This window comes from Coenobita brevimanus, chromosome 93 (genome assembly GCF_032717465.1).
Source record: "Coenobita brevimanus isolate Jiangsu-jjx chromosome 93, ASM3271746v2, whole genome shotgun sequence".
Lineage (NCBI taxonomy): Eukaryota > Metazoa > Arthropoda > Malacostraca > Decapoda > Coenobitidae > Coenobita > Coenobita brevimanus.
Genome location: NC_137046.1, coordinates 37,683,876 through 37,704,603, shown reverse-complemented (window position 1 = coordinate 37,704,603; position 20,728 = coordinate 37,683,876).

The window sequence follows — 20,728 nt, the reverse complement described above, 5'->3', positions numbered from 1 at the left end:
CCGTATTTCGGAGCACCCTACTACATTCTCCTTTCTGCAAAAACAAACTTCAGACCTTCCTTTAAGATGAAGGTTTGAAACTGGTGGCAAAAATGGCAAAATAACAACACAGTAAATACCGTGTCACAAAAGTTTGACTAAAATCGATTCTATCTTGATGCACTGAAAGTGCATCATTTATAACTCAGCTTCAATTGTGAAGCGAAGTCTTCGTCAATAGGCCTGGTCTGGTCGCCCTTTGTGTGCTAATCCTTGGTCAGTGTTACATGGAAGTCGCTGCTAAACATCATCTACGTTGCAAGGTCATTTGGTGCCGACTCATCCCCAAGCAGATCACTGACACCAATTGTGTCAGAATTACCATGGTCTTTTTAGGATCTATAGATTCTGCAGTGACCATGGTAATTCTGTATGTGTATATACACATCCCGCCCGCTTCAGCCTCCTCAAGGGCCACGGCACCATACAGCTAGAAAGACTAGTGGCCCTTTTCTTGGATCAAATCTTGACACTCCACGTCCACGAAAACAAGTTCACCTCAATCCTATGACCGATCTCAAATCCTATTAGCCTTACAGCCCTTCCCTTATTATGAAGCCACAGCGTATGAAAAAATATCACAGCCGCAGCCGAAGTAAAGCCTTGTTTACCTCTGTGATTTCAGCACACATACACAAACCAACCATTGTAATTAATATTTTCAGCGGCTGAGGCATTGGAGGACTGCTGTTCTGGCAACCTCCTGCAGTATTAACCAGTTAAGGGAACCTCTTCAAGGGAATGGGCTAAATATTGACACATGATAATATATCTTCTACACACACACACACACACACACACACACACACACACACACACACACACACACACACACACACACACACACACACACACACTACATGAGTAGACGTACGCGTTCTCTCGTTATGACTATCTCAATCATCGAAATATGTCCCCCTTGCACACACACACACACACACACACACACACACACACACACACACACACACACACACACACACACACACACACACACACACACACACTCGAAAGCGCAAACAAACCCTGCACAAACGAGAAGAAAAATAAACAGTCAAGGTGACGGCATCTGTTACGATTCTTAGTAAAGCTACAAGTATCAGGAACACACACACACACACACACACACACACACACACACACACACACACACACACACACACACACACACACACACACACACACACACACACACACACACACACACACACACACACACACACACACACACACACACACACACACACACACACACACACACACACACACACACACACACACACACACACACACACACACACACACACACACACACACACACACACACACACACACACACACACACACACACACACACACACGTAGCAGCAAGACCGTGGCAATTAAAACAAGGGCAGTATCTGGGTCTAAGTAGAGTGTCATTCTTTAGCATCAGTCGGGACCAGAGCCAATAGAATTCCTTTTATCTCCGGGTCGCGTTGCAGAGTTGCCTTGAAAGCGCAGGAGAACAAATACCTGGGCATTTACGTTTGTTTTGACAGTCACAGTTTTAGCTGCACGTTGAATGCATCGTATGTAAATAAATGCATATGTTTTTTATTAGAATGGAGAAACGGATTTTTTTTTTTTTTTTTTTTTTTTTTTTTTTAACGTAGAGAAAGTACTGTACAATTCGGAGCGTTATTAGATTTTACAGTGCCAATATATTTCCATTTTCTTCATCTAACGCGTTCCTTTCATATGTGCATCAAAATACAAACATGCACACTTTCACACACACACACACACACACACACACACACACACACACACACACACACACACACACATATATATATATATATATATATATATATATATATATATATATATATATATATATATATATATATATATATATATATATAAAGAACTGTCGTAAGTGACCAACTTTTTGGTGTGATTGCAAGCTGTGTGATGGAGGGTGGGGAGGGATGAGGTTCTTATCATTCCTCAAACTTAACCCAGATATTCTGCCGAGCGCTGAGAGTCTCCTAGGTGACCTTTTCCGGGTGTAATATAGTGGTGGATTGAGTGCACGTTTCTCTTGGTGTTGCCTCCTTTATCGCCCTTCGCTGTCACAGTCTTGGACTCAGTGCAGACATTGGGTAACATATGTGCACGTTGGTCAATGATTGTTTCGCTCGACCTCTTCCTCTCCTTTGTTGAGCTCACTCTTCTTCAGGCTCGTTATTTACTCTGTACATCTCATATATCAAGACGTAGGTATATCAGTTAGTTGTGTTGCATAGTTAACACATAATGATTATTCTGTTCTGCTCTTCCTTCTTTTTTTTTTACTTATATAAATGATCTGTCGTAAAAAAAAAAAAAAAAAAAAGTAAATCACATCGGTATCCCTTCCAACACCACCGAGGGGACCGAAGCAACAAGAAACACATGTTTTTTTTTTTTTTCCTTAAACTTCCAACACGTAATTGAGATTGTTGCCGAGATCCAGTAATCAGTTTCGACACCGATGGATGCTTTTACACCTTACCTACAGGACACTAGCACACACTGTCTATCCGAACGAGCGATGAAATGTGAGATTTTCTTCTTTACGCTAGATGCCATTGGAAAATAAAAATACCAGTTCATTCCTTTCCCACCGCCATTCGGTGAAATAGGTAATTACAGAAGCCACATTTCCCGTGAAAGCATACTTTATTATTTTCTAGATGCTGGTACCATCATTATCATCATCATCATCTTTAGTATGATTATCATCGATATGACTTTTATTGCCACAGAAGGATGGGTGACGTGAAATTAATATTATTAGTATTTCCATTATCGTAACTCTTTTAACAAGATGACAAAATTTTCTTCATTAGTTCTGTCTCCAGACGATTTTTACGGTTTGCGGAATTCTTTTCAAGCGAAAGGAGTTAGAGAGCCTTCAGTACCCCAGCTGCTACTACTACAGGTCCCTCCCAGCTTGAATAATGTTTTCTGATGGTAGTATATCAAAATGAGAACGTCGTCTTGAGAATGAGAGTGTTAGATTCCTTGAACATTAATTTATCAGAACTGTTGCCCTTCCCTTATTTGCCCGCCTTACGGTGCTTAAGAGATTAGTAAACGACCTTATTCTTTCAGTAAACGTGATTTCCCTCGTATTAATGCGTGATAACATTTACAGTAATTACAAACCACACACACACACACACACACACACACACACACACACACACACACACACACACACACACACACACACACACACACACACACACACACACACACACACACACACACGCACACACGCACACACACACGCACACACACACACACACACACACACACACACACACACACAGAAAAACATTATCACCCTCCCAGCTAAACCGGAAAGGGCAAATTAGACATAAATGAGCGAAACAATGGACCTTTAAGTATGTGCAGCGCGGCCCATTAAACTAAAGGCATCCAGGGCACACAGAGGGAAGGAAAAAAAAGAAGTGAGAGGAGGGGGGGGGGGAAACGAGGTATTTACCACGGTGGAGAGGAATTGGGGTGAAGGTATTGAGTTTGGGTTTAACTGTGTGTGTTTGTGTGTGTGTGTGTGTGTGTAAGAGGCACAAGAATGACAGTGTGAAATTTAAGCATCTTATTACGATGACATTGATGCTCTCTTTCTTCCTTTGTTCTTACTAGACAATTTTTTTTGGCTTATGAGTCGTACCTGTAAGAGAAGGTTAGAATTTTGCTCCATTAACCCCATTATTACGACAAAGCCCTTTATACTACGTTTACCTTGCCTTAAAGTAATTATAGTAACTTAAAAGAGGACCTGGAAAGTGAAAGGCTTGAGAGAATTAGGGAGTGAGAGAAAAGAAATAGACAAACTTGGATTACATAAACATGGTATAGATACATAATGCATTCCCTCTCCATTCCTCATATCATTCCTTTCCTTGAAGTTGCCTTGTTCATTTCATTTCGTCTTTCCTCCTAATGTTCAGTGTCTTTCTCATACTGTCGCTTCTTTTTCTCCTTTTTTTACAATTTTTTATTTCACTGCGTTATTTGTTTTATTGTCCATCCTGTTGTCTTAGTGTAACATTTCAGCTCTCTCTCTCTCTCTCTCTCTCTCTCTCTCTCTCTCTCTCTCTCTCTCTCTCTTCCCCGGCGGCAAGAGTCGAAGCGAGTTATTCTTGCAGGGAAAAGTTATATTACCTCCCCACCTCGTCTGCTTAAGTTAGGTCGAGTTAGGCTCACCCCGAGTGCCACCACCGCGATTCCTTAGAGAGAGAGAGAGAGAGAGAGAGAGAGAGAGAGAGAGAGAGAGAGAGAGAGAAGGAAGATAGAGAATTAGGGGAGAACATGATGAGACAAAGTGGGAGGAAGAAAACCAAGGGAGAGGCGAGGTAGGTGATGGCATGCATGTGGGGAGCTGAGGGGGGGAGTCAAAGGAGGGTGAGGGAAGCAGAGAGTGGGAGGGGAAAGGGAAAAAAAAGGAAATGAGAGACGAGGACACAGGAGGGGAGGCACTGCGAGAATGAAGAGAATTAAATGATGGAACTAAGAAATAATGGAATTGGAGAGAAGAGATGTATGCCTGTTGAATAATAATCGCTTTGTAATATTCATACACATCCTGACAATGATGGCCAGGGCGGACAAGTACATGCTCTAACATCGCACGGAAAACTGGGTATGATATAAGATAACTGTGAAACGATTGGAGAGTCTGTGTGGTAATTGGGTCAGTAATGCTGTGGTATAAGTCAAAGTATACACTATAAGATTGAGTGAATGAAGTTGATACTGAACCTTTGACCTCATAATCCCTTTGAAGGACCCAATACATAAATGAAACTTGTCAGGAGGTATTTGCCCATGGAACCGTCATGCAAAGTTTGAAGCGAACTGGTGAAGAAATAAAGGAATGACACTAAATTGAAAAATGTTAAACAAGAAGCAACGCCAAGGCATAGCAACCCCCCCCCCCCCGCAGTCATTTTAGTGCTGACGTATAAGCACAACACGATATCTAGTCAAAGATGTCACATGTCAAATTTGGAGTAAATCGGGTGAAAATTGACGATTTTATACCCATTTGAGATTTTAGGCCTGACCCACCTGACATTGACCCCCCTACAGCTAACGGGGGGGGGACCCCCCCCCGATGTAATGAGGCATGTTAGAGGATGCAGATTTGAAAGATGCACCTTTAGATTTTGGTTTCGTGTCGATATGACAAATTTGAAAGGAGTTATGGCGAAAAAACGATTTTTACCCTTCCCCTTTTTGTAACATTTTTGGGGCCTACAGCCTGGTCCTTTGCCCAATTAGGCGCAAAATGTAATAGGGTGATCAGAAGGTCATAGCCCATCATCTCTGTAATATTATTCAAAATCGCACAAGTAGTTTTCGCGTAAAGTTGTTAACAGACAGACAGACAGACAGACAAACAAATACAAACAAACAGACAAACCGAGTGAAAACAATACCGTCCCCGAGCCCCTCCGGGGCGGGGACGGGTAAAAGATAGAAAAAGAATGAAAGATGGATCAAGAAAATAAAGAAGAAAAAGAAGAGAAAAAGAAAGAAAGAAATTGAGCAAAGATAGTAGATCTTTGCACGATGGTGAGAAATCCAAATAGCGTGGCGTTAAATCGCCCAAATGCTTGTTAATATTGACTAAAATTCAGGTAACAGCTGACTTATACATATGTTCAAGGATGTGGATAGAAGGGTCATCACAAACTTGTCACCGATGCCCTTTTGTTGACTACTTGCAGAGTCTGTACCAAATAAAACTGCATTCCTTCCGATCTGCGCCAGTATACCATCGCAGTTTAGTTCAAAAACAAAAGAAAGAGGTACCGTAAGAAAGGCAACGGTATGGGAGCAGGGAAGGGTGGAAACAGGAGAGGGAGAGAGGAGGACTTTTAGCCAAGCAGGAAAAGGTGAGATGAGCAGTAAAAAACAAGGAAAAAAGAAAAACAAGAACAAACAGCAACAAATGAGAGACAGGAATCTGGAAATAAATAAATAAGAATTAAAGATTGACACCATTCCCAAGTAAATGCGTAATGGTCTCCACGGAGCTTCAGCGCCTTTCAAACTTCTATGCAAACTTCCATGATGATTAGAGAGTATACAAGAAAATCGGATCCTCATATACGTGTCTTTGTACGGTCTGACTTACGCAAGAACATATGATCCCAAAATAATTGTGTTTGTGCGGGTTTAATTTTGACCTTTAAAATTTCTTTTAAATGCTTAAAAAAATAAAATAAAAACGGGGGGGGGGGGTCAGTGGGATTTGACCAGGGAACCCTTGTACAAAGTTGGGAACCAACTGGTGGAGATATAAAGGAGAGGTACCAAACTGAAGTGTGTTTGCAGGAAAGTAAAAATGAAGAAAGAAAAGAAGAAGGAAGCTGAATAGCTACTGTAGGTCACCAGACTTTGGTGTGAAGCCTTAACAAGGAGTAGAGAGTGACAGTAAAGCGCGTTTGAGTAAGGCAAGCAGTCAGCCCCATTCTGAGGTGTTATGACCGTCCAAGATGCAGTCTTAGCTGAATAAAATAGTTTGACGTTAACTGGTTTCTACTGTACATCTAGAGGTGTTCAAACTGCGAAAGGGCCAATGATAACATCAGGTGTCTCAAGCTTCTCTGACTCACTCTCTGCTGAAAAAAATAGCCTTGGATTGGGTGGAATAGAATGCTAATTAGAAACTTGACCTTCTAGAAACTGGTGACATTTAACAGAACTTTTTTCTTTATAACGCCTCTGATAAAACGAAGTTCTAAATTCTCGGCCACAACATGTTGACTACAGTTATTAAAATTTTAGGTTAATTAGTTTTCTCTTGAACATATTAAAGTAGTCTGACTTAAGCAGAAGATAAAGCAGGGTAGGCAATTCGTAGGAGGAGCGTTAATTTTCATCCAGACATACATGACACCAGAGATGAACGCTGTTTTGTTTTCATTACTGTCGAGCCCATTGAATCCGGATTACATCCTTCTTAATTCAGTCTTTCCATCTCCTGAAGATTTTATTCATATTAACAAGAATTCTTGGCACTGGAGGCATTAGGTACAGCTTTACTATACCCCATACATAATAAGGACTTTCCCCAGCTTGAATAAAATCGTCTGATAGCAGCAAAAATAAACTAAACGTCACCCAGATTTAAGGAGTTGGTATTGCATTCTTTTCATCTGCAGTAGGATTAATCTTCCTTTTCTTTCGTCTGGCTACTAACAGATCATCACATTCAGCTCGGGATGGACCTCTTGAATTTTAATGATGAAATGGAGATAATTCTTGACCAATTCAGTCTGATTTCTACACTAGATAGATAAATTAATAGATAAATAACATTCTAAGGAGAGGAGGAGGAATAAGATGTAAAGTGGCGTCATCGCACTGAAGATGTTCAATATGCATTGTCAAGACTATTTCTACAATAGATAGATAATTACATGGAAAATACTAGGGAGAGAGAGAGAGAGAGAGAGAGAGAGAGAGAGAGAGAGAGAGAGAGAGAGAGAGAGAGAGTTTGATTGCAGAGGGGGGACTGGAAAAAAATGACAGGAGACTCGAAGAGAGAAAATAGAGTTTGAGATAATTGAGAGATTTAAAGTTTACTAAGTGAGGGAGGAAAGAGGGGGAATAACAGGAAGGGAAGAAGTATGATGTAAATGAAAAAAGAGTGACGTTAAAGAGAAGGAAGGAGAAATCAGTGAGAGAGAGAGAGAGAGAGAGATTCGGAGGGAAGGAGAAATGGAAGAAAGATGGAGAGAGAGGGGGTTAGGGAGAAGGTCGTTGGCATCAGTTATCATGGCGTCAGCATCTCTAGGGAGGGGAGAAGGGGAAAAGAAATGAGAGAGAGAGAGAGAATGAAAATGCAATAACGTTACCAGTATCCAGTGCGAAAATCGCTTAAACTCTTGAGCTGGAGATGTGATTCTCAGTGACACTTTCTAGAATTTAGTTTCTCCTGTTCTAATTATGATAGAAATTTATACTTTGCTTTATTGTTGCCGTAGAGAACTGTACTTCGTGACTCTGCAACAAAAACACTCAAAAAATGTGTGTGAAAACCATCTGATAGAACAGCATGTCTAACATTTCGCACGCAACTAGTCTTTATTTTTTTCCCCGTCAGTACCTCCGAACTGTTGGGTTTATTTCATTTCTGTTTGTTGCTTGGTGCTCAGAGGCGAATTTTCTTTCTGTGCGTTCTACATTTCTGCACATATATCAATTAGCGACGACACAAAGAACGGGAAGTTAGCTGTCCTCCGCGGTTTTGACTTCTACTCGTTGAAATTGTTTTATGTATCGTCTAAACGTATTACTGAGGCATCCACGTGAAAATTCAGCCTTTGCCATGTCTCATGATATAAGCTTCATATCAGTTTGATTAAATTTACGTGCCGAAAGACGGTCAGCAGAAAGGGGAAAAAAATCAGAACATTATTTCTGCGTCAGCACACACACAACCAGCCCCAAAAGTGCTGAGTTAACAGGTGAATCACATACTTCTCTCTCTCTCTCTCTCTCTCTCTCTCTCTGTATATACTGTATATGTTTACTAATGAAAATTGTCTAGTGTTATGGTTCGACTATGCTTTTGTGAATCCTAGAATGCAAAATTGAAATGATCGGCTTTGTATCTAGAGAAAAAGAAAAAAAAGACTGCTCTAGCTTTATTAGGAGAAAAGTCATTAGTTTCCGAAACGTTTGATAGTCGGATTGAGCCTCCAAGAGGAAACTTCGCTCGCTCGTAATTAAAAAAGAAAAAAAATCAAGGAAACAAAATATGAACACTTCATAGAGGTCGCACTTTAGTTACCGTGTATGCATCCCCTCCTCGCAAAAAAAACAAAAAACAAAAAAAAAGTAAGCAGGAGAATGACAAAAAAAAGTATTTGTGTGCGTGTTTGTCTCATGCGGTCAGCCTGCCAAATGAATGCAGTTGGCGCGACTGTCAAGGATAACATCCCAACTTTCCCCAAACTACAAGCAACCGTTGACTATACAATCCACGTCCCACGTACTGGTAAACGGTTAAACGACATGTATGGGCATGAGACTGTGCCACTTTTTTTTATTTTTTATTTTATTTATTTTTTTTTTTTACGGTAAAAATCCGTATATCATTTTTGATGCTGGAGAGGGAGGCCTTCACGTGGTGGAACCCATATAATTGAGTAACTCCATTGCCCTGTTATACAAGTTTCCCTCTGCTCCTTTCCTCTCCATCGAAAACAGGATGGTGCACCACAGGAAATGGGCAGCCTCAGCCTGCGGTCCACTGACCTCACGTCTCGATGAACCTTAGGCAACAACGACGACGACGTCACCAACAATTTCAGTTTTTCCTAGGGTATGGTGGAGGGTTTAAAATTTGTAGTCCCATCCCTACCACTCTTTTGCTTCGTTGTGCGGCTGAGACCAGTACCAGATGATTTTAATCAGTTGAAAATTAAGTCTGTCAGATACATTCTTTTTCCTTTCACTACTATTAACATGTTTCGTTATTGCATTCAGGCTAACACCAGCCGATTTTCTTTAGGTGAGATCAGTCCTCAACTTTCAGTGTTTCAAAATCATGCAAATACTTTTTAAATTCTCTTCAGACTATTGTTTCGTTCATCTGACATAAATACTAACAATTAGAAGGTTAAAACACTAAGCTGCTGCTGAGTATTATTATTGGTACTGTATTAATAATAGTGGCATATTAGGCCTAGTATTGTAGCCCCAGTCTCATCGAGATGTAAACCAGGTGGACTGCAGGCTAAAGATGCCTGTCTTCCGTAGTCCATCATTCTACTTTAGGGGACAGGAAGGGGATTAAGGGACGTTTGTATAACCGGGAAGCTCCACCACCCGGCCATCTCATTGCTACCATGTGAAGGCTTCCCTCTCCAGAACCGGCCGTATACTTAGTCTTTTATCACGACGGGAACGACAGGCACCCAAAAACTTTTGGTAAGTTTTGAAGTAGGTAATGAAGATAGATAGTGTCTGGCCTCCCCGCATCGTTGCTGATTGTTCTGCGCAATATAGAATGCACGAAGCTCATATTTAATAGCTGTAAGCGTTCGATGAAGGACCGGAAAAATTATATACTGTAATGTTACCGTCCCTTCGTTGTTTAAGGTTTAACCATACGGTCGTTAAGCACATTTGTAAATCAATCGTTTCAGAGATGTTGCTGAAAATAGATAAACAGATTAATAAATTATGAAAGGAAAAAGAAAGACTGGTGCACGTCACCTCATCCCACTTTAGTTAGATGAGCCAATCAATCTAAACGCGTGCCCACCGATCGGGCTTTGGATTGGGAGAGGTCGTTTGCAGTGCAGTTGCAGTTTCAGTTTATATTTTAATAGTAATAAAGTAGTTAAGTTGTAGAGCCCGGCTTTACGTTGTCTCCAGATATGTGTGCGATTATTATCCATGGATCCCACACCACATGTTAATAGACAACTTTACAAGCAATCGATGGCACAAATAAGTGGGGTACGAGCAGGAGGTGAGGCCCTATCTGGTACCGCTTCACACCAGCGATTCTATAAAGAAGGTTTTTAGATTTCCTGTTTGCTCTAGGAGAAGACGCAGTATACAGTTGTGCGGTGCGGATTCAGTCAAACTTGAGTTGACAGTCAAGAATTTATCGTCAAAATATTGCTGGTGCCGCCATCCAGGAACACTGAGTGATACAAGACAGCAATAGCCAAAGTGAAACTGGCACAGAAAAGAAGAGGTAAAGGTAAATATGAAGAAACAGGAGTAACAATATGGGAGCAAGACTTGACGGAGGCAAGAGTTGTTGCTGTTGTTTTTGTGGGCCCAGGTTAATCTGAAACGTGACCTCGATGGACTGCAGGCTGCAGTTACCCTTCTACAGTCGACCACTCTTCTTTCGGAGAGTAAGAATGGACTTGAGGGACGTTTGTATAGCCGGGCAGCTTTGTCGTGTGGTTGTATCGGTGCCGTCACATGAAGGCGTCCCATTCCAGTGCCAGAGGCAAGATTAAAAGCGACAGAGCCGGAATAACAGAAAACAAAAGTACGAAGATGAAAGAAAAAGGAATCACCGCAAGCCAACAGTGAGTGAGTGACAAGAAAGCACATCACAATTCTAAAAAAGCAAGAAAAAGAGTAAAACTTAGAGAGAGAGCCGGAATACCACAGCCGGGGACAAATGAGAGGCAAGAAGAAGAGCAGGAGTAACAAGAGTGAGAGCAAGATAAACAAGAAAGAACACTCGGAGAGCCGAGAGAGTGTAATACCGGCACACACCAACTGGTCTAAGGACCGAATAATTGAATTTGCCGTGTGGCCTTGACCTTCGATAGATTACTCCCAAAATCGATTTTCTTCAACTTGCCTAACCCTTAAGCCTTCTGTCAACTTTAAGATAAAATAAGAACTGTCTGCGTTAACTTTGCATAGTGACCTTCATGTTTGACCTTTCCCTGTGACCATGATTTTTGACTGGTTGTTCTCAAGAAAGGATCTCGATATCTTTGTTTTAACCTGGATCTTTCCACAAACTTTACATTGGATAGAAGTTGCTTCGTTGATCTTGCTATATGGCCTTAACGATCTGTTGTTCTTAGAAACAATGCGACAACATCCTGGGTGATCCTCAGTTCATCCACCAAGCTTGATCCAAATAAGTTCAAGGCTGCTTTAGTTAATTTGTTCACACACAGACACATGGGACGAATTTTAACCTTACCCTGTGGCCTCCACTTCTGGCTATTTGCTTTCATAGTTGGTTCCCTTCGTTCTTACCTGACCCTTAACTTTTCCACAATTTTTGGTTCAAATTAAATGCAAACTGTTTGAGCGGTCCTTGTCCTGTGATCTTGGCCTTTGACCTTTCCTTGTGGCCATGACCATTGACTGAATCTTCTCGAAATAGAACCTTTCTGAGCTTGCATTAGTTTCAACCCTTTCACAAAGTTTGGTCGAAATCGGATGTTAAAGTTGAGTCTGCCATGGGCCCTTGATTTTTTGCTTATTGTCTTAAAAAACAAGAGGAGTATTCCTTGGCTGACCATCATTCCTTCCACCCTGTTTGGTTAAAATCACATATAAACTGCTTGAGTTGTTTTGTTAAGTACACACATTGGTGGAAATCTGTCCTTGTCCTGCGACCTTGACCTTTGACTCATTGTTCAGTAAATGGAATTACTTCTTTTATCCCTTACCCTCCACCCTTCCCCAAGTTTGGTCAAAAATTGCTAGAAGCTGTTGAAGTTATTTTGCTGGGTCGCCGTTTGACTTACATCTATAACATTTAGCCTACCTTTGACTAAGTGGTCTCAAAAATATTAAATTTCTTCATACTCTGACTCAAAAACCTTCCACCAAGTTTGGCTAAGATCGGATAAAAGCTCCTTGAGCTATTCTGATCACACACACACACACACACACACACACACACACACACACACACACACACACACACACACACACACACACACACACACCGCTCAAGACATAAACACCCTTTCATGCTCCGCGAACGAGGGTGTAATCAGAAATAAAATACCAAGGGAGAAAGCAAAGGGACAGAATAAAAGGGAGATAGGAGAAAATGAGAGCAAAGAATGTCATAGCAAAGTGGATGCAGGAAAATGACTTAAGAATGCCGGTAAGAGTGAGATTAACTAGAGTGAACGTAAAGTGTGACAACAAGACAGCAGTTAATGGTGAGAGAGAGAGAGAGAGAGAGAGAGAGAGAGAGGGAGCAACACAAAGGACAAAGGGAGGGAAGGAGTCTCTATCAATGAAATCAAGTAGTAAAAATGAGAGTGACCAGACTGAGAGGAGGAACAGAAAGTGAGTATATTAGAGACAGAGTAAGAGAGCAATAGCAAGAACAACAAAAAGATAGACCAAGGAGGGGGAGGGCAGGGAAATCGATATAGACTAGGAGTGAGAGTAAGGACCCGAATGACATCAGAAGAGTCAAGGTCAAGGCAAGATAATCAATAACCACCAAACAGTGAAAGTAAGAGTGACAAGAGTGACCGCAGGAATAACAAGGAATCACTGCCAAGAGAGGAAGTGAGAGAGTGAGATAGAGAATAGTATAGCAGAAGTAGAGGGAGGCAGGAGAATGAACAAAGACTACAAGTCAAAGTTGGAATAATTGAAAGGGAAGACATGACTGAGAAACACAATTTTTGAATGCGAAGGAAATGAGGATGAATTAAAGTGAGGGTACTGAGAATTTGAGATGGTGAGAATAAAATAAGAGTAAGAACGGAGGGAACACTAAGAAGTCGGTGGCAAGAGAAACAGCAAATGGCAAAGGAAAAATGAAAGCTTTAGTACCATTGAGCAGTAGTTCTTAACCTTTTTGCCTCTGTTACCCCTTGGCACAGCAAGATAGGCTGTTACTACCCCATCCTACTTAAACCGGGAGAAAGAGTGGAAAACATAATGGTACTGGCTGTGTAGTTTCTTAGTGATTATACAAGCTATAAAAAAAAGTCAGTATTAGGGTTCAACTACATTACATTGTTTCCCGTAAAATATACAGTGTTTGACTACTGGTGTGATGGGCGAAACAGTTCTTTCATCAGTCACTTTTTCTGTGCGTAGCTCAGGGGCATTACGCATGGCATGTCATAGTCAATAAGCATCCTGTTTTTGGTCCTTTTTATTAGCATTGCAGAAAAGCCCACGTCACTGCTGTTTGTAGTTGCAAAAGGCATCAGGATCTTGTGTGCTCACTCTGATGTAATGGTGTATTCTTTACCAAGCTTTATTAAGAAAGTACCTGGATCCTTCTCATAATAATGATTTTATTGTAATATTAAAAAGAAAAAGAAAAATCGCCGAACAATGATTTACCGATACTACCCCCGTGAAAAGCAAAATTACCCCATTGGGTGTAATTACTCTCAGGTTAAGCTCCACAACCATAGAAATACACTTAAGAAGAAAGAAATAAAAGTTGTCAGGATCTTGGGTAGGAATAAAAGGAGTGAGAGTAAAATTAAAGAGTCTGTAAGAGGAATAATAACATTAGACAGAATAAATATAAGAATACAGGTAGTGGCAGTGAAAGATTGAGTAGCGTAATAGGAAGAAACGTGGTCGAGGAAGAAAATCAATGAAGACTGCCAGTAAGAGTGAGAGGAGCAAGAGTGAGTGCCAGAGTGGGGAAATCAGTGGTGGGAGAGTGAGAAATAGCAGGGAATACTAAGAGTGAGAGCTAGGGTTAAATATTCAGAGATCATGAGAGAGGAAATACATTATCAGAAATAAAGCATAGAGCAGGAGAGCGAGGCGAGAACACACACACACACACACACACACACACACACACACACACACACACACACACACACACACACACACACACACACACACACACACACACACACACACACACACACACACACACACACACACACACACACACACAAACACACACACACACACACACACACACACACACACACACACACACACACACACACACACACACACACACACACACACACACACACACACACACACACACACACACACACACACACACACACACACACACACACACACACACACACACACACACACACACACACACACACACACACACACACACACACACACACACACACACACACACACACACACACAGAGAGGGAGGGAGGGGTGGGCAATAAACTGGTAGCAGGGCGGTGAGGCTCGCAGAAATAGTTATTGGTGCTCCCCTTGACACCAGCTGGGAGGGGGCAGGTGAGGGGGAAAAGGGGGAGAGGGGAGAGAGGACGAGAAAAAGCGGTGTCGGGGGGAGAGAGCGAGGGGGAAGTACGAGGAAGGTATGGAGAAGGACACGAAGAGGAGAGGGGGAAAGCCTGAGAGGAATGAACAGGAGAGAAACAAGAGGAAGAGGAGAGGGTGTGGGACGAGATGAAGGGGAAACAGTTGAAGAGGGTGGAAGTATAAGCGGGAGGTGGAGAGAGAAAGAGACTGAGAGATAGAGGGGAGAGTTTAGGGGGTAGGAGGAAATGGGAGGAGGGGAAGGGAGCATGAGAGGAGAGAGAGAAAAGGGAGAGACAGCAGGGGCAGGAATAAAAGAAACTGAAGAGGGTGTGAAGGAGAGGGGGAAGAAGCGACAGGGAGGCTAGGATGATGTGGGCGGGGGGTGAGGAGGAGATGGAGGGGAAGGGGAGAGCGGTGATGGAGAGCATGGAAGATGGTAGTAGGAAGCTGTGGGAGATCAAGGAGGGGAGAAGGGAAGAGGTGGGAAAGAAGGCTGTGGAGAAGGGAATGGTAGGATAGAATTCGAGAGGAAAGGGGGAGAGGGTGTGAGAGGGAGGGAGGTATGGGGTATACTAAAAAATAGACAGATAGGGAGGAGAGGATTGCAATAAGGCAGGCGAAGCAAGAGAGAGAAAAAGAGGGGAGGATACAGAGGTGAGAGAGGCTGGTGAGACGAGAGAGGTAGTATGAGGGAAATAGGTGAGAGAGGGAGAGAGGAAGGTAAGGATGTAAGGAGGGCTGGAGGAAAGGGTAATGGAGAGAAGAGAAAATGTGGGAGAGAGTGTGGAGTCATGAAAGGGGACAGAGCGAGCACCAGTCAAGAAGGAAAAAATAATAAAGATATGAAACTGGGAAGCTGAGGAGGGAGACGAAGCAAAAAAAAATGGGGGCCAGCTTTTTTTATATACCGGTATATGGGTATCGATCTGCTAGTCCGTTCCCAAAGGAACGCTAGTCTCTGTTTTATTACTGCGCAACACACAGTAACTGCGCCTATCCTCCAACAGCCACTTTGGTGCTGGGGGTACTGGCAACTGCAGGGGTGTTTTTATGTCATGTTGGTGTGGTTATGGAAGAGCACGGCACTGAAACTAATAATATTATAAACTGTATCCCCAAAATTTCTCCAAAAAACACACTGGAATTTGAGTCTGCGATACCGGAATTACAAGATCAGTATTGCGGCCTTATGATACGTTGCCGAATGGTGTCGTAATAAATAAAAAGGAAATATAAACGTTACACAACAAAACTTTTCACGCGATAGACTACAGCCGCAATATATATCAATGTAATTTTCTTTCTAGATGATAAGTGGTAAATGAGCACTAAAGAAAACAGGATCAGATATCCTTGTAGGTATTTTGCAGAATTACGCTTACTGCAGTATTTAAGAAATCATTTACTGAGTCTTGTATATACCGGTACCACATTTTAGATTTTTTTTTTTACATACTTATTACAGCCTGTTAATTTGTTCAAGTATTTCAGATTTTTTTTTCTCGGGATGCAGTTTTAATCAGCTTAAGGAAAATCTGTGAATGGATTTATGAAGGCTGTATCTAACCTTTTCAGTTGAGAGAGAAAAAAATCCCACATTAACTAAAATCATCGGAAGTCCGCAGGAATATATTTGTCATAGGAGTGAAGTGGTTAAATGAAGTTGCTTTAGTGCTAAGGATAAAGGAGAGTTGGGAGAAAAAAGCAAAGGGAAAGACATGGTGTTGGGGGAAGTGGTGTACATCTGTTAAGGAAGAAAAAAGCATGAGTTAAGTGAATGTTGAACCGTCTCTCTCTCTCTCTCTCTCTCTCTCTCTCTCTCTCTCTCTCTCTAATACTCACACTTCCCCTCTAACTCCTCTAATGAACTTTCTCACTCTCATTTACGTCACACTAAAAGAGGGGGATTTTATGAAGCAGGATCTAAATAAGGTGAAGATAACAAACATGTCAAGGGAGCCAGAGTGCTTTGTGGGAGGACGATAAAAGAAAAGGTATATATAAAGTATGTTAACTAGCTTAGAAAAAGATAACATAGTATTCAGAATGTACCGGCACGTTCAAGATTGTGCGTATGAAACTACTTAATAATTCTGTAGACTGATGTTTTCCTTATTCTGCTTATCATGCATTAATTTCTTCTGGGGGTTCTTATTATATGGTCTCTCATTGAATTACCTTCTATTCCTCATTTTCGCAATTCTGAAAATCTCTCACTTGGGTTTTGGAGTTTAGATTTAAGATTGATCGTATATAGGTAGTGTGCATTTGAAATTCACATGAAGTTATGCATTACCAAGTGCTTTTTCCTTCGACCTACAATGGTGGCACAAACATACCCAGCCATTATGATTTTAAGTCATCCCTTCAGATTATCTTTCTTATTTCTCTACAGGCTTCTGTGTACTAACAAAGGAGGTTCATCCACACTGCAGCTAGGATCAGACGAGATTATGTAAAGAAATTTCCTAGATAAGACACGAAACACATTGAAGACAGCAAGTGTAGGTAGAGTCTTGCATGCTTGAGCTGTTGGTGTAATAGAAACAAGGGAGGAATCAACGAGGCTCTGACGGCACCACATCTCAAAGTAACGAGGGAATAGAGACACAGACAGACAGACAGCAGGTGTTGTGCAGGGGCATCTAAATATTCCAGATGCAATAGTAACAGGAACATTCTCTCTGTCTGTCTCTGTCTGTCTGTCTGTCTGTCTGTCTGTCTCTCTCTCTCTCTCTCTCTCTCTCTTCCAAAATGATATATCGGCAGTATAGCGTCCGAGATAATTTTGCTACTAGATATTATAAAGTGATAGATATAAATTTCATAATGAGACAAACTTAGCATTGCAAGAATTTGACATAATTTAGAAGTAAGTCTAAAACCACAAGACTTTGCTTTCAAGGTTACTGGAAGAAGCCAAGTAAACACACAGCAATATTCTTTTATATACAGGAAGAGAGGCAGGTAAAGCTCCAACCCCTTCAGTCAGAGTACAGTACGTCATTCATATTTCATCCTCCCAGCTACCAGACGATTTTATTCAATTCAGGAGAAGCCTCATGCAGTGAAGGAGTTTAAATTAGGTTTTCCATCTCCTCTAATTCGATGTCCATTTAAAAATGAATGCAATCGTCTGGCAGTGTAGGATTCAAGGTGGAAAGTAGTTAATATATTGTAGACTGTGTGCAGCTATCCAGACGCCAGCTAACTTCTTTATCACGCAGTAAATAAACAGTACATCTAATAGACCACCCAGGTAAGAGCATAATAACTCCCACACCATCACTAAGCCGACGCACGCCCACCGTCCCCCACCTCGCCTCACTCGCCCCCACCTCGCCTCACTCGCCCCCACCTCGCCTCACTCGCCCTCACCGTTATCTGTGTCTTTCATGTGCTGTACAAGCCACCTCTCTCTCTCTCTCTCTCTCTCTCTCTCTCTCTCTCTCTCTCTCTCTCTCTCTCTCTTTCTCTCTCTCTCTCTCTCTCTCTCTCTCACACACACACACACACACACACACACACACACACACACACACACACACACACACACACACACACACACACACACACACACACACACACACACCTGCACGTCCTCAGGCCCTTACACCCACCACTTCTCTCTAAATATATAGTCAAGGTCAACAGTTCCTTTGCACACCTAGATCTTTGAACTCAAGAAAACAGGGTGGCCTTGTATAACCCTGACTGGACGAGAGAAACTAGCACTTATCCAGATGGACGCGAGTTCAATCTCACACGGGCCTGACTCTATAATCCCCTGAAACAAACTTTACATTGTAATCTTCCACAGAACCCACAGCTAATACCAGTAAACCAGTCCTCAGTTTCATGTGGATGTTGGGCATTAGCGCCGAAATGGTGACATGTGATAATGAGTGGTACATAGGAGGACAGCTGGGTCTCAGGGAACGGACTATCAAATGCATGATCTAGTGGGAAACATATGAAGTATAAATAATTTTAAGTCGTTTCCAGATTGAGCTGAAAAACTGGTGTAGTGGAATGCTGAACTGAAGTCAATTGTTCCTTGGCATTGCCTAGGGAAGCATTGTCATATTGAGCAGATCTTCTCTGGCTGATCATGAAATTAATTTTAAAAAGTTAGATCCAAGACATACTGTATTACTTCAGAACTTCAAACAGTAGTAGTAGTAGTGGTAGTAGCAGACGTAACTCCTAGAACTTCTGGCTAATCTGAAAGTGAGCCGGGTGGACTGCAGGCCGAAGTTGCCCTTTTTCCGCAGCCCACCATCCTCCTTTCTGGGGACAGGGATGTGACTGAGGGACGTTGCATAACCAGGCAGCTCCACCGTCTGGTTGTATCATTGCTACCACGTGAAGGCGTCTCTCTCCAGCACCCCCATTCATATAAAAGGATCATTGTAGGCGACTGTAGATAGTCAGTTTTTAACTCCTCGAATCCGAGGAAGTTTCATTTAAGCTGAGTCAGTCTGTCTGGTGGTAACTCTTTTATCTTGTCATCCAGTCCCTTTTTGTCCAATCAGGAGCGTAGAACCCGGGGCTAGGCTTCCCAGACCCGGCACTTAAGGTGAGGGTGACCATCCTTGTTCATCCCCAGGCTGGAATTAGCTACGGTATGTGAGAAATAAACCCCAGCCACTTGTCAGATGTTAACCTTTACTGACCCCCCTCCGGTTGGGGCTCCTTAACCTGCTTGTCCACCGAGGGTTCATTTGGTTATATGGCAATATATTAATTGGTTTGTACGTTATAGGAAAACATTTGGCTTGTCACTCGGTGTATAGTCACCTGAAGGCAGCACTACGTTGACGAGGTGGATGGTGGGCTGCCCACCTGGTGGTAACAAGAACAGAATCTAATAGAATCACTGCAAATCTTAAGTTTATCCTAAACCTCTTCACTGCAAAATGCAGTTCCTTGCCTGAATAAGATTACTTTGTGGTAGCATGGCTACAATATGAACACCGTCATCTTATTGAACAGGAGATTAGCGTTGTGTTGTCATTCTCAACACACACACACACACACACACACACACACACACACTAGTGAATGACTCGTTGGCTTAATGAAACTTTCTTGCACCTATTTCTCGTACGTGCATGTTACACATCGCTGCAGTCTTTATGTACAGTACATTTAAGCCTTTTTTTTTTTTTTTTTTTTATAACTATCGACATACTGTACATAAGAAACAGTACGAATAGTGATATCCATTTTCATGTAAGTCACTCGCAACTTCCTACTTTCGTCTAGGTTTACCTGCGTTCAAATAACAGAATACTGCCGACGACGAACGAGTTTATGATGACATTGACACTGAGTCATGTAGGCTACTCACTCTCGGCGGAATTTTGCTGGCGTTAAGTGAATAAAAAAGTCTAGAATTACCCCTACAGTATGAAAGTTCATGGAGACAGCCTTCGCACTCTCGAACTTCTGTGAATCACTAATTTGGCCTAATAAAATAGCTTGGCGATGGCTAGGATAAAAAGATGGAGCTGTCGTGATCATTGAGGCGGATAACATCAGATACTAAAAAATGAACCGATGAGGACTGGCTGTAAGACTGACAGTTTTAAACTACCGAGAATATTGCCCTTAGTATTGATTTCTAGAGGAAACTTCATATAAAATTTCTTCATTACCGACTTACTATGCACCGGCGTAATATGCAAAAACAATGACAAGTAAATAAAAAAATAAAAATAAAACAGAGGCACTACGAAGCCCCCAGTGCCAGAAAAATAGGGGACCTGGTGCGACCGTTTATTTACACCGGGTTCACTGTGTATTTTCAATCGACAACAGGGCTCTCGAAATTTTATCACACCTCTTTGTTGCCTCCATACCCGGAACAAAA